The following is a 13646-nucleotide window of genomic DNA, read 5'->3' as shown; positions in this document are numbered from 1 at the left end:
GTACAGCCCAGTGAATGCAGATGTGGAGCTGGAGTTTGATGGTAGATAGTTTCTGAGCCAAGCAGGCTTTGTGGTAGACCCCAAACCATACTACCTTGGCTTTCTGGCCCCCAGGGAGAGTTTCTACAGTTGTTCTTGTTGTGCTAGCATTGTTCTTTGAGAACTGTGTAAACATTTGCTGCTGTGATTGGTCAAAGGAAAAATAGTCTGGAAGTACCCTTGAGGGGACTTGTTCTTCCATTCCGAAGCCAGGACTATTTCTATCTTTCTTAGACCTTCCTCTGAAACCTCATCTACCTTCCCAGTTACATTTTTCTGTGGATAAATACTGGGTGTCCCAAAAACAAGTTGTTTAACTTGAAGAGGTCATATCCAAATTGCCAAGACCTAGAACCTTGTGTCTCACCCCCAGCCTGCCCAATTATTTTCCATAAAATGCAGCTGGCCACAAAGATTAGGACATGGGAAGGTGAGGCAAACTTCAAGCCCTGCCTGTGGGAGTGAGAGGATATCGGGGAAGTGTGGCTTGCACTTCTGCCTTTGTTCTTACCCGCGCATTGTTTAACCTCTACACTGGGGAAGTAGACTTGCTCAGAACTGATGTTCAGTGATGCTTCCTTTCAGCACCTCATCCAGACAGTGTACCTTCTCAAGAGAGACTTACCCTTTCATGGAAGAGCCAATGTTAATATGGCAAGTTTACAAAGTGATAAATTCGTAAGATTATATATTTAACACAAAAATAGCATGTTAATTTACTTTCTAAAAATGAAGATGATCATGTTGGAATAACAGGATGCAGGTCTGACCAAATTTCACTCTTTCAAGACCCTGGCTGGGAAAGATTCCCACAGGAAAAAAACAGTCCTTTGCAATTCCTGGTTTTGATGACCAAGAGAGGAGCGTAACCGTGAGCCCTGAATGATCAAAAATGCCTAAAGGGGTGAGGTCTGGCAATGTGTGTGCAGGCTCAGGCACCCCACACTCCATGCAAGGGTGGTGTATGGACCAGCTTACTCATCACTAGACAAAACACCTGATAATTGCAACTTAAAGGAGAAGAGCTTTATTTGGCCATGGTTTTAGAGACTTCAGACCATAATCCTCCATCCCCAAGGCAGAGACATCACAGCACAAGAGCAGAGCAGAGCAGAGCTACTTAGCTCGTGGCAGCTGGGCAGCTGAGCATAGGGGAGACATGCTTCTAAGTGACCAGCCTCCAACTGCCCCACCTTCCAGCAGCACACTCAGCTCTGGATGAATTCACTGAGGAGTACAGCATCCCTGTGACTCAGGCACTTTTCTGGAAGTTGACTCCAGTCAATTGAAAATTAAGCTTATTTACCACTGATGGAGTGTCTGAGGTAGACCTGGACTCCTCTATTTGCCTGAATTACCATTCATCCAAGCACTAGTTTAAATAATATAAATGATAAGAAAAATGCTCAAGTCATTCACTGCTCTGGCTTAGTTTTTTCTGGTGGGTCAAATATTTTCAGTTGGCTTTTGTGTTTTGCCCCTTCCTACTGGTCATTTAACTACCAATTCAGACCTTCACCCAGGAAGTGAGAGGAGACAGTAGTTCCCTATTGATTATCATAGCTCTGGTTAAAGTTACATAGAATGAAACATGCATCTAATCTCAGAGGCTCAGAATTTTCTGGTAGACCACAGTGTGAACAGTTAGAGTCAATGGAAATAGTTAATAGGTTTCCTACAGGTGAAATCTCCGGGCACACTTTTTATTAGAAGAGAAAGCTGTGGGACCCAGGAAGACATTGCTTAACATCCTGTTGTGTGATTCTGAGTCATCTGTCTTCTCCTAGGATACTATTTTCATCAATTTCTGTTTCATTTTGAACATGAGATGATAGTTTTATTATTAAGAGTTCTGAGTACTAAGAGTTTGCCATATTTTCAAAAAACATTATTATGTACAAGGATCGCATAATACCCTCCTTTCCATGGTTGCCTTTTTAGTCCATAAGCTAAGATGAAGTTCTACAGTGTATTCTCAACTTTCTTGGAAGGGAAAGACAATCTTTTATAAGTAGGAAGGTTTTCATGTTTAGAACACATGTTTTCCTGTATGATTCTCCTGAATTCATGGCTTTCTGTCAGCCATCCATCTGAAGGGAATTTCCATAGAGGTTAGCCACCAAATTTATATCAGGCCCAACTTCACAAGATTTAGATTCAGCACTGTGTTGTGATGGCCTTGGGATAAACAGGAAGTATACTTGGATTTGGTATCCAGCAGGATGTGGGTGAAAAGAAGAAAACAATTAGATTTTTTTACCACAAAGAGTACATGGTGGTAAATTTGACTGATAGGAAAATCAAAGAATTTTCCTGAGATTTTTTGTATCTTTTATACCATAGTACAACAATGTGGTACAAAGCTTTTGGGGGAATAACTACAAATATGTATTTGATTCTTAAGGCATTTGCCTTGTGTGTGATAAACATACAAATACTACATATACATGCATATGGATATGTATTTTCCCTATTTTCCTCTGAGAAGAGGAATACCTGGCTCAGGGAGGGCATACCAATATGCATATACCTCAGTTCACAAACTTAATTCTTTCCATGATTCTGGTCACAAACTGAATTGCATGAGAACTGAATCAGATTTCCCTATAAGGTTAGCACTGAACCTTACCATTGAATCTGACTTAGTTCTCATCCAGTTCAGTTTGCAGCCAGAATTGTAGAAAGGGTAAGTTCATGAACTGCAGTACCACTGCATATATGCAAAATCTCCAGGCTACTTCCCAGGTAGTATTGTGGCACATGTTCAAGACCAACCAAAACAAGCTAATCTGACTTGACACAGCTCCAGCAGAGTCAGAGTGGGTTGGAAGGATATCTGGGAGTTCTCAGACTTGCTCAAAGAAGCGAGGGCATCAAAAAGGGGTATAAATGAAGGCAAGGAACTTGAGGGACCAGGACTACACACTCAGAATAGTCACAGGAAAAATCTGGTATCCCGGATGCAATGCCCAACTGACCCTGGCTTGTCTTGATCCCTGCTCTGGAGACAGCCAGAAGCTTCTCTTTGGTTGGGGTGAGACCTCGGTCTGTGGGGCCCAGGTCCCTTGTCATTATTGGCTAGGGGCAGTTCCCTATTTTCCTCTGAGAAGAGGAATACCTGGCTCTGGGAGGGCATTCAATACCAGGCTGCTGAAAGGGACATGATTCTCCTCCAGTATGCTCAGTAGTAGTGAAGCTCAGTATCAGGCCGGCCAAACTTGGGCTGTCTTACTGTCATGTGAGCAAGAATCTTTGTTCAGTCATCCAGATCATTTTTTGGTGACAGCTTCCTGGGCAAATGACAGCATCAGTAAGCGAATATGAAAATCTCTGTCCAAAGATGGGAGGCAGCATGTGTCCTTCTTGCTTTGTGCTCTTTTAAGAAATAATGTGCTTGAATGAGTAATGCTTCCTGGCAGTTTGATGGGGCAGATGTTTGGGACCTTCTGCCATGGAAACCGTACGTCCAGAGAGAGGCATTTGCCTCACTCATGTGTCACACTGCCATCAGTGGCCCTTGTCCTTCACGTGAGGAGAAAAGCTGTGTATAATTTTAAGATGTCTACAGAGTGTCCACTTTTCTCCCTGGCTGAGAACCTCTAAAGTCCTGTCCTCTAGTGAAAAAATGGGTCTCTGATACCTGGGGAGAGGAAATTACTTGTTCAGCATCTCAGAGGGGCTAAGCCATGAATGGTGTGAAATGCTGGGCCCCCAGCTTGGTGCTGTGCCTCCTCTGCCTGGCAGCCACTCAGTCACAGGAACGCACGGAGCCATCCGGGATAATCGAAGCCAAACAAAGGCAAACTGTCACCTGTGGAAAGAAAGAACTGACTGGTTTGAAGGCATGCCTGTGGAGCCTGGCCCAGACCAGGCTCTCTGCCCAGCCAGAGCTTTCTCTTCTCAGTCTCGGTTAGCACACAGCCTGCTTTCCCCCCAGATAAACCCACCCATCAAGCACTTGTGGGTCAGAACAGTGTGTTCCCATTGCGTGTCTGCTAAAGCCACCTAGGTTCAAGTAGTTCTCATCTTTTTGGCTGTTTCCTGTGCATCCCCTCTTTGAAATCAGAAAAGCCTACCTTCACATTGCAGGTACATACTAACCGTGTGACTTTGCAATCAGATCAGCTTTATAAGCCTCAGTTGTCTGTCTGAAACAGACAAGTTTCCTTGTCTGTAACACAGGAAAACTACTTTCTGCTTCTTGGAATTGAAAGGATCCAACAGTATCAGCTTGAAGCTCCTAGCACAGTAGTGATGAACCTATGGCATACATGTTTCTGTGTTTTACTTTTAACACTAACGGTGTTAATGTGTGTGTTTTTTTCTCAACTAAAACCTCAATATTCAGGTTTAATTGCAATGTTGGCACTTTGTGATAAGTAAGTGGGTTTTGGGTTGCAGTTTGGCATTTGGTCTATAAAAATCTCAAGATCACTGTCCTAGCAGGATGGCTAAACATGGTAGCTGTTGAGTGCACCCCTGCACTGCCCCTTCCTGCTGTGCCTTAACATTGCCTTAACCAAAGGCACAAGCCAGAGTATCTCCACTGGAAGGGGTGTCTTCCAACACAGCAAAGATTACTTCAAAAGATGCCATGTACCGGTCCTTTGCATCTAAATGCAAAGATTAAAATTTTATTATCACAAGTCAGGCTGTGACTTGTGGCCAGGTATTGATAAAATTATGTTTCAGGCAACAATAGTTTGTCTTTCTTGATCCTTAAGTTACATTATGATATAGGATGGAAAGGGGCATTGGAAGATCACCATCACCCCTGTCCTGTTCCATCAGCAACAAATGACGGGTGGATCTTTCTCTTCACTCACTGTTACCATGTATGAGAATTAACCTCTGGGTGCCAAAAAAGCTCTTGTTGAGAGCTACCCCAGAACAGCTTGCAAACACATAGATCATGTTTTTAATGGTAGCTGTTGGTTTGTTTGTTTGTTGATAAACCTCCCATATTTATTAGAGGCTTGATAAAGGTAGGCACTGTCCTGAGCTCTGGAGATGCAGTGAGGAACAAGACAGACATGGTCCTGCTCTCCCACAGCTGACTGAGGGAGCAGAAGGAGAATAGCGGCTAAAAAACAAGCATGTTTTGTTTGCAGTGGAGGCTAGCCTAAAGCAACAACCTGCTTTGGATTAGGAACCAAGGGATGGAAGGCAGCTAAGACCTAGAAAGTGAGAAAGAGCAAGCTTGCCAAGCAATAAGGGTAGCTTCAACTGGGTATGCCAGTTGAAGAAGAGGAGAGCTGTATGCAGACCCAAATAGCTTGGCTTTTTCAAGCCACTGAAAAGCCATGGTAGCAGGTATATGGTCAACAGTGATGAGAGCCAGGATTGAAGACACAGGCTGTGTCATGTAACACCAGTGAACAGTTAGACAGGGAAGCTTCTGCTTTTAGCAGGGAATGCTGTGATATGACGTATATTCTTTAAAAATCTCTGGTTATGAGTGGATGGTGAATCATAGGGTCAAGGGTGGACATGAAGGGTTAGAATGCTGTCAACTGGCAATAAGAAATGATGACAGAGGAAGTGGAGGGAAGTAGAAGATTTTGTATCAGTAAAGATGTGGCACTTTAGTCATGTGTAGGGAATATCTGTCATACTGTTGAGGAGGAATCAGTACTGTCATGTTATAAAGCCTGTGCATGGTGTATCAACATTGGCAGCAGTTACTAGTGGCCCCCACTGCATCAGAGATGGCCAAGAGTGGTGGACCAAATGAATAGTAGTCCTCAACTCTAAATGAGTTTTCTGTTATCATCATGATCATCATCATTATGTTTGTTTGTTTTACATAACCTATTTCAAAATTGAAATATGCTTTGGCTGAATCAGGTGCAGAGTATCTGCGATTTCCTGTTTCCTGGGGTCCCCAAGGAAGCCACTGATATGAAAGTTATATTTTAGTGCTTTTCTACCAGACATCAACTATACTCCCAATAAGTATGAGCCAATGAAATTCTTATCCTCCACACCAAACAGGTAAACACACACACACATCCATGGACACACATACACATGCACACACATGCATACACACACACACAACCTTGTATCATGATATGATGATGGGCGCAAAAATGCCTGTGCTGAATAGGTCAAGACAGCTGCACGTGTGAAGTGACCCCCAAACGAGTGCCGAAGGCAGTGTCTAGGTGAGCGAGGGAAGGAAGGTCGGATACTCAAGATGAGTCAGATGGTGTCTTGGGTTGGATTCTCAAAAGCTCATCCTGACATGGAGGTGTGTGCAGAGGTGGTATATTAGGAAGCTGCTCATGGGGAACCCAAGAAAGAGGCAGAATGGGGCCATGATGGGAAAAGGATGAGCGAGTCTGAGTGAGATTTTAGGGGACATCTTTACCACAGCCTGAGCCTGTGGAGAAATCTGGAGCCCAAACAGCACCAGAGCTTGTCCTGCCATGGATCAAATGAGCCAAGTTTTCGTACTCCTGGACCTGTGAGTCCCTTACAAGGCCACTTCCCCTTTTCTCCATGCATGCTGGGCAAGACAGCAGGGAAAGAATTCAAAGGCTAAGCCGGGCGTGGTGGCTTATGCCTGTAATCCCAGCACTTGGGAGGCTGAGGTGGGAGGATCATTGTGAATTTGAGACCAGCCTGGGCTACAAAGTGAGCTTAAGGCCAGCCTGAACTGCATAGCAAGACCCTGTCTCAAAAAAAGACAAAAAAAAAAAAAAAAAAAGAATTCAAAGGCTGGGGTCTGACATACTGCTGGCCCCACAAAGGGAAACTAGGAGGATCTGGGCAGAGAACCAGTCTTTGATATTTTGTGTTTAAATCTTGAATTCTTTGCTCTGTGTCTTAGTGGGCTAAGTGATGTGTGCTGGTAGGTGCTCAATTCTTGTGACATATTTATCTTTGTTTCTCTCATGACACCTCTGTGAACTGTTACTACTTCCATTTCTATTAAAAAAGGGAGATGAAGGGATGTACCTAAAGTCCTTCATCTCTTCAGTAGAAAAACTAAGACTGATTGTCCATTTGCCAATTTGTGAGCCCTGAGTCATCTTTAATACTTTGATTCTGTGACTTGTGCTGTCCTGTTGCCCAGTGCCTCCACATAGGGAGTGCTATTCTGAGCAGGCAGCAGGAATCGTAGAGTGGTGCACAGCTGACCCTCCATCTTAGAGGTAACCAGGTAACCCTTAGTTCCAATGCTCCCAGAGAACATTGTGTTCAGGCTCAGTCCTCTGCTGATTGTGGAACTCTTCTCTGTATGGCCCAGTCCTTACCTAGATGCACAGATATGCAGTCAAGAGAATTTACTCTCACTGGGGACCCTCTGTTGCTTGAGGTAAATGAGCTGTGTCCCCTTCCCCCTTTGAAGGGAGATGGTAAGTATCACCAGTGGTAAAAGATGTAAAACCTCTCAGCAAAGAGCTTGGTATACAGTGAGTATCTTACAAATATGATCCATCATTCATAGCAAATGGTTTAGCAGCACCCCATCTCTTCTCTGCATATTCTAACTGAGCAAGGGGTTTCTGAAATCCAGAAAGTCGAGGGCATGAAGGCATATGTGACATCTCTGTTTATCACAGCACAGACTGTGTCCATCTTGCCAAATGCGGTTTATTTTCTGTTCATTTATATCATCTCCATGTCCCTTTCTCTATTTTCTGAGCTGTGTCCTGGGAACAATTTAAGGCATGGTTTGGCTAAGGACATTTTTTCTAGCCTCTGCAGCCCTATGTCACTCGTCCTTTGCCAGTAGCCTCAATATCTATTACATATGGTCAGAAGCAGGTGAAATGGTCGTTTTTATGTCCCAGATATTTTCACTGCCCACTCTTTATATAATTCCTACTTTCTATTAAAAGAAGTGTGTGATGTACACTGCTGTCAGCATCTTGCCATTGTAACTGACCTTCCAGCCATCCAATACTGGGCATGAAACTTCTCTGGTGGTTCTCCCTAGCCTGTGCCTTTTATCACTGGAGGCCTCCATCCAGGCTACCCACATTGTGGTCATATTTTCAGGTCTTAAAGAAACCTGGGCATTTCCAGCTATTGCATAAAGTATATTTGCAGTGATCAAAACATAAAAGTTTCCAGAAACACAGAAGCAAATCATCTGCTGTGGTTTAGATTTAGCTGCCTTAGTCTGGAAGTTGGCTCCTGGTCATTCCCTTACACCTGCATGCTAACCTCAGGTACATTAAACCTAGAGCAGCAGGCAGGGTGCTCACTGGCCTTTTCAAAGGCTTTGTTAAGACAAAGCCTCATGCTCTGCATTTCTTCTATTTGATTTGTAGGAATCCAGCCCATAAATTCTCCAGCTCCAGTCCGTAGCCATGCCATATTCCATCCTTGGCTGGTCAAAGTTTCTCCTCTGTCATCTTCCTACCCCTATTACTGCTTCTCTAAAGCCAAGAGACATCTCATCTTCAGTCTTTTTCTTCCTTTCATTCCATCTCCTTTCTTAGTGGAAGCATGAATCTATCCTGGGGAAACTATTTCCCCTGAAACTCTCTCTCTGGACCTGTTTGTCCCTTACACTCTCATTTCCAGTTGTTCTTTCTAATCTGTATTCTTTCTCCACCCAGAGTGTTCTTTACAAAATGCAAATCATGCCATTCCTGTGCTCTAAAACCCTCCAACAGCTTTCTATTCTGGTTAGGATGAAACATATTTCTTTGTTGTTGACAGTGGGTTCTCACCATGTTACTCAGGCTAACCTCAAACCCTTGTACTCAGGGGATCCTCTTATCTCAGCTTCCTCAGTGGCTGGGACTACAAGTATGCCTTACCATACCAAATTACATCTACAGTTCTTTTATTTTTATTTATTTATTTTTATGGTAGTGAGCATCAAACCTAGGAACTTTTGCATGTCAGACAAGTGGTTCACCACTGAACTGTATCCTTAGCCCTTAGCAAATAATTTTCAATTCCAGCTTTGCTTGTCTCATCAGCCTCATCCAAACTTCTTCCTGTGGCTTCTTGTTCTATTTGTTCCAGTCTACCAGCTGATGGCAGCGTCTCACCTCTGTCCTTGTGGCTTTGCACATGCTGTTCCCTCTCCTTTGGATGATTTTGCCTCTCTGAGGAGGTAATTTCTGCTTATCCTTTACTTTTCAGCTCAGGAAGTTCCTCAGGGCACTCTTCAATTATAGAGTCTCACGTGTGTTTGATGGAACTCTGAGGACAGAGATGGGCTCACTCAATGGCGAGTCTCCACAGTATCTGCACATAGCAGGCAACGTACACACATCTGTTGGATGGATGGGCAAACAAAGTGGATTGATGAAGTGGTGAATGAGCTAAGGTAGATAGATAGATGGCTAAGATTCCCCCAATGGAAATAACATTTACACATATATGTTGAAGTAGAAAGGGAAAAAACACTGAGAGACTCTAGCTTCAAATACCATCATCTCCTTTGTTGCAGACTGGATCATCTTCCTGCATCATCTGGTATAGCAGAAAGGATACTGAATTTATTAATTTTCACATTTCTGAATCATGTGATAAATCACATATTTGCTCAGAAGACAAGAATATATGCAGTCTAGTCCTAGTTTTATAAGAATGTAGTTCCTGGAACTTGCCCTTGGACAAGCAACAGCATGATGGACTTACTTGAAATGTAGAAGCTTGGGTCTCTCCTCATTGATCAAAAACTACATTTTAACAGGACTCCTCAGTGAGCCCTAAGAAGCCCTGCTGTAGAAGACCTGCCAAACTCTAGGGGCTCAGATTCTGTAATGTTACCTGTTAACTCATAGAAGACTAACAACTCTTAAATGACTCCTACTAGTAAAGATCAAGGTAATTTTTGTCTAAAGGGTATATAACATCACTCTCTAGGTATCAACCAACTTTGTATCTGATTTAGTAATCCAGTTTCAACATTTTTCTCTCAGTGACTACACATTTTCAAGCTCTCCTTTGAACCAGCTTTACCAGACTGCCAGTTCCCTAAATAACTAATTATATGAGTGTTCAGCTTACATTCAATATATATTTTTGGACCCATATTTTCAACAAGAAATTATATTTTGACAACTTTTCTGTCACCATTTTTTACTTTGCAAGTAACCATAATTTATCTGTTCCCTGTTAGTAGACATCTACGGTAGTTTTGGTTTTATACAATATAAATAATTCTGCATTTAGCAGAATTATTTGTGTATAAAACTCTTTCTGTCTTTCTCCCTCTTATGATTTTTTCTGCCTTTGACTTTGTTTTCAAGTACAAATTAATGGGTCAAATGGCATGAACATTTTTAAGATGAGCAATGATGGAATTTGTCAAATGGGCCAGGACAGAAGCAAGTGCAGAGTAGTGTGCAAAGAATCAGCGACCACAGATGAGACATCACTACTGGTTGGAGTGTGAAGGCAGGACCTGGAAAAGGCAGGAAGGAGACCATGGAGACCAGGAAAGGAGGGAAAGAGACCATGCCATAAAAAGCCAGGCATCCAGAGTTAGTGATAGATTTGAGAGCAGTGACTGATGAGACCTTGTTTCAGAAAATCTACAGCAGGAAAGCTCTCAAAGGCTCTTCAAATAGTGTGGTCTGAACAAAGATTAGGTCTGCACTGGTGCAGTAACTGGGGATAGAAACCAGGGATGAAGAGATGTTTGGAGAGTTACAGAGGCTTGACTGGGGTCACTGGCTCATTAATAACAAAGACAAGCTTGATGGTGTCTCTCGACCTGTCGTTCTGTTCATGCTGCTTGCTGTTCCTCCCTTTGTTTTTATCCTAAGAGATGACTTCTTAGAACTTCAAAAGACTCAGATAATGTTACTAGAGTTATGATGTGAGATACTGGGCTCTAACAAAGCAGCATACATCCAAAAAGATGAGCAACATCACTAAATTAATAATAACAAATGAAGCACATATTCCAGGCAAGTGACAGTGAAATTTGCCAGACTGAAGTGTAGCCACTGCTCTGTCTCTGTATCCATAACAATCAGACCTCAATGTGGCTTTGCCTGCATGCAGATCTCTGTGTCCCTGAAAAGCCATCTATGTTAGTGAGAGGCTGGACTTTACAGCTGTGTGATGCCCACTGAGCTGTCAGCCTGGCTCAGCAGTTCACTGTCCGAACAACTCCACATGACTTCATGGAGCCGCCATGTTTTCTCTGCCAGACCCCCCCTTCACCAAGAACAAAGTAGAATCCCAGCTACCCCAACTCTCATGAGGACTGGTCTTCCCCTCTTGATTTAATGGTTTCAGATTCATCTGCACAAGGCAACATGAGAAATTCTGTATGTGGGAGGGGTTTTAGATCCATAGCAAGGATCTAAAGATATTAATCTGTCTACCTTTAAGGAGAGAAATCACTAATCTGAGCCACAGAGGAAGTAGTGGTTTAGGAGGACCGATGTTAGAGCACATTTCTATGCTTCCACCTCCCACCTCCACCTCCAGATGTTCTTCCCTCAGATATGCCTGTAGTCTGAAAGTCACACTTTATAATATCCTCAGACTGGAAAGAACCTCAATGCCCATTAATGGTGGCATGGATAAATCAGTAGTGTTATATCCACAGAGTGGGCTATGATATAGCACTGAGAATTGACATGCTACCTAAGACTTCCACACATAATGGTAGAAAAGGTAACCACACACAGAAGTCTCAGTGTCCCTTTATACAGAGTGCAAAAGCAGGTGATGCTAACCCTGGCTGTTAGAAGTCAGGGTAATGGGAATCCTCGGTGGGGCTGTGCCTGGAAGAGAAGAGAAGGGTGCATCTAGGGAGCCAGTCACATCCTGTTTCTTGATGAGGTGCTACTTGCGCAGATACCCTTCCCTCACCTACCCCATCTACAATTCTTGTCTTCTTTTTTTTTTCTGGTATGTTTGCTGTACATGATGTTTACATTCATCTTAGGGAGTAGGTACAAGTACTTAGCATAGATTGATTCTTTTTACTCACCTTCCCCTCACCACCTTTCTCCCTCCCTGGATCCCCTTATTTTTTTTTTTTTTTTTTTTTTTTGGTCTTTTTCGTTTTTATCGGTACCGGGGACCGAACTCACGACTGGCTGCTTGCAAGGCAGGCGCTTATGCCGCTGAGCTAAATCCCCAGCCCCTAGGTTTTTTTTTTTTTTTCCTGGATCCCCTTATCATCATCATCATCATCATCATCATCATCATCATCATCACTATTATTTTAGTCTGCATTTGTGATTTACAGTAATTACATTCATTATGTGTAGTTGTTACATGTATATTACATGTCTTAGATTGTTTTAGAGTGCAGGGGGCACAGTGCCTAGGGAGGCTTAGGGGCAGGCTCAATGAGGTGAAATGGCTCAGGTCACAGAAAAAAGGACTTGAGAAGCTTAGGTAAGCACCCATTGTCTTTTCTTCCAAGGTTGAGCCCCTCTGGGCTTCCTTAGTCTCCAGCCTGTTCCACACAGGGTTTAGAGTATAGTAGAGTTGTTTCTCATATCTCCTGGTCAATTTCAGAATCCTCCACACCTTATCCTCTTTGGACAGACAATGCAGAGACCCCAGCAGAGGCTGGCTGGGGCTGCTGGTTCTGCTCAGAATGTCCCACTTGCTTATCTTCCCAGCAAGAGCTATTAAGCACTGAGGATGGTTTCGTGTGCTGCAGGGAGACACATACTGAGACAAGAAGGGGCTCTCAGGAAAATGTACAACAGAACTCAAGTAAGAGGCCGACTCAAGTGAAGAACTCTAGTCTACAGAAGACTTCATGCCCAAAACACTGTGGAGAGAATCACTGCAGGAACAATTACCATCTGATGAAGTCAGAACCAGAGAGATGATTAAAGAAAAATATAATTGCAAAGTTCAGCACTGAGGATCTCAAAGCACAGTTCAGGCAGATAGCCTACTGGGATGATGTTCAAAATTCTCAGGCTTGGAACCTCCTTAGAGCAGTGGAGCTGGAGGATGAAGCTTTCTTCTACCAAGAAACTGCAAAGTTGGGGCTGGGGATTTAGTTCAGCGGCATAAGTGCCTGCCTTGCAAGTGTGCGGTCGTGAGTTCAATCCCTGGTACTGATAAAAATGAAAAAAAAAAAAAAAAGAAACTGCAAAGAGTCACACATCTTGGGACTTATGAAGACCGTAAAGGAGCCTAACCCAGACCATGTCCCCATTATTACCCATCCAGCAAAGAGGACAACCCCAAATGGTTCCTGGTAGATGTACAATTTGTTTGGATAGTGAAGCATTTCATCTCCTTGGCTGAGTTTAAAACCTATTGCCAAGCTCATGAACCTACTGATGGTCCCTTAAAAAATATGTCTTTGCTCTCCAGAGAGTCTCAGTTCAGTGCTTACACAAGAAGAATTTGATTTTATTTTGAACCTGTATTCAGGGTTTGCAAGGGAATAGATTTAATTCAGGACACAATTTATAGGATTATTTTATAATATCCACCTAAAAAGTCAAATGCAGAAGAATGCAAGCCATCTGACCATGCACTGGAGACCCAAAGAATCTAGCTGACAGCCTAGATCTCATGGCAGTGTCCTGCACAAGTCCAACTGAAATCCTAGAGCTGGTGGCAATGTCCTCAAGAAGTCCAACTGGAGGCCTAGAACCCATGAGAATGCCTCATGCAAATCTGTATCAAGGGTCTGC

General features: G+C 43.2%; 1 protein-coding gene and 1 long non-coding RNA gene across 8 annotated transcripts in view; one reads left to right on the top strand and one right to left on the bottom strand.

Annotated features, from left to right (window-relative positions):
* Itga9 (integrin subunit alpha 9) overlaps positions 1 to 13646 on the top strand; it is a 410762-nt gene that overhangs the window by 376010 nt on the left and 21106 nt on the right. The gene's annotated exons all lie outside the window — the stretch shown is intronic.
* Positions 1051 to 13646, bottom strand: part of LOC106028452 (uncharacterized) — a 62591-nt gene continuing 49995 nt past the window's right edge. For 6 of the 7 annotated variants that reach the window (XR_010051304.1, XR_010051309.1, XR_010051308.1 and 3 more), the window contains one exon: positions 8463 to 9283. This is a non-coding gene — a long non-coding RNA (uncharacterized LOC106028452). Of the gene's footprint in view, positions 3851 to 8462; positions 9284 to 13646 lie in introns of those variants that run through there. The other variant, XR_010051307.1, reaches the window with a different exon arrangement.

This window comes from Cavia porcellus, unplaced genomic scaffold (assembly GCF_034190915.1).
Source record: "Cavia porcellus strain 051 isolate PalLab524CR breed Dunkin Hartley unplaced genomic scaffold, mCavPor4.1 scaffold_13, whole genome shotgun sequence".
NCBI lineage: Eukaryota > Metazoa > Chordata > Mammalia > Rodentia > Caviidae > Cavia > Cavia porcellus.
This window is presented reverse-complemented; position numbering and strand designations above follow the sequence as displayed.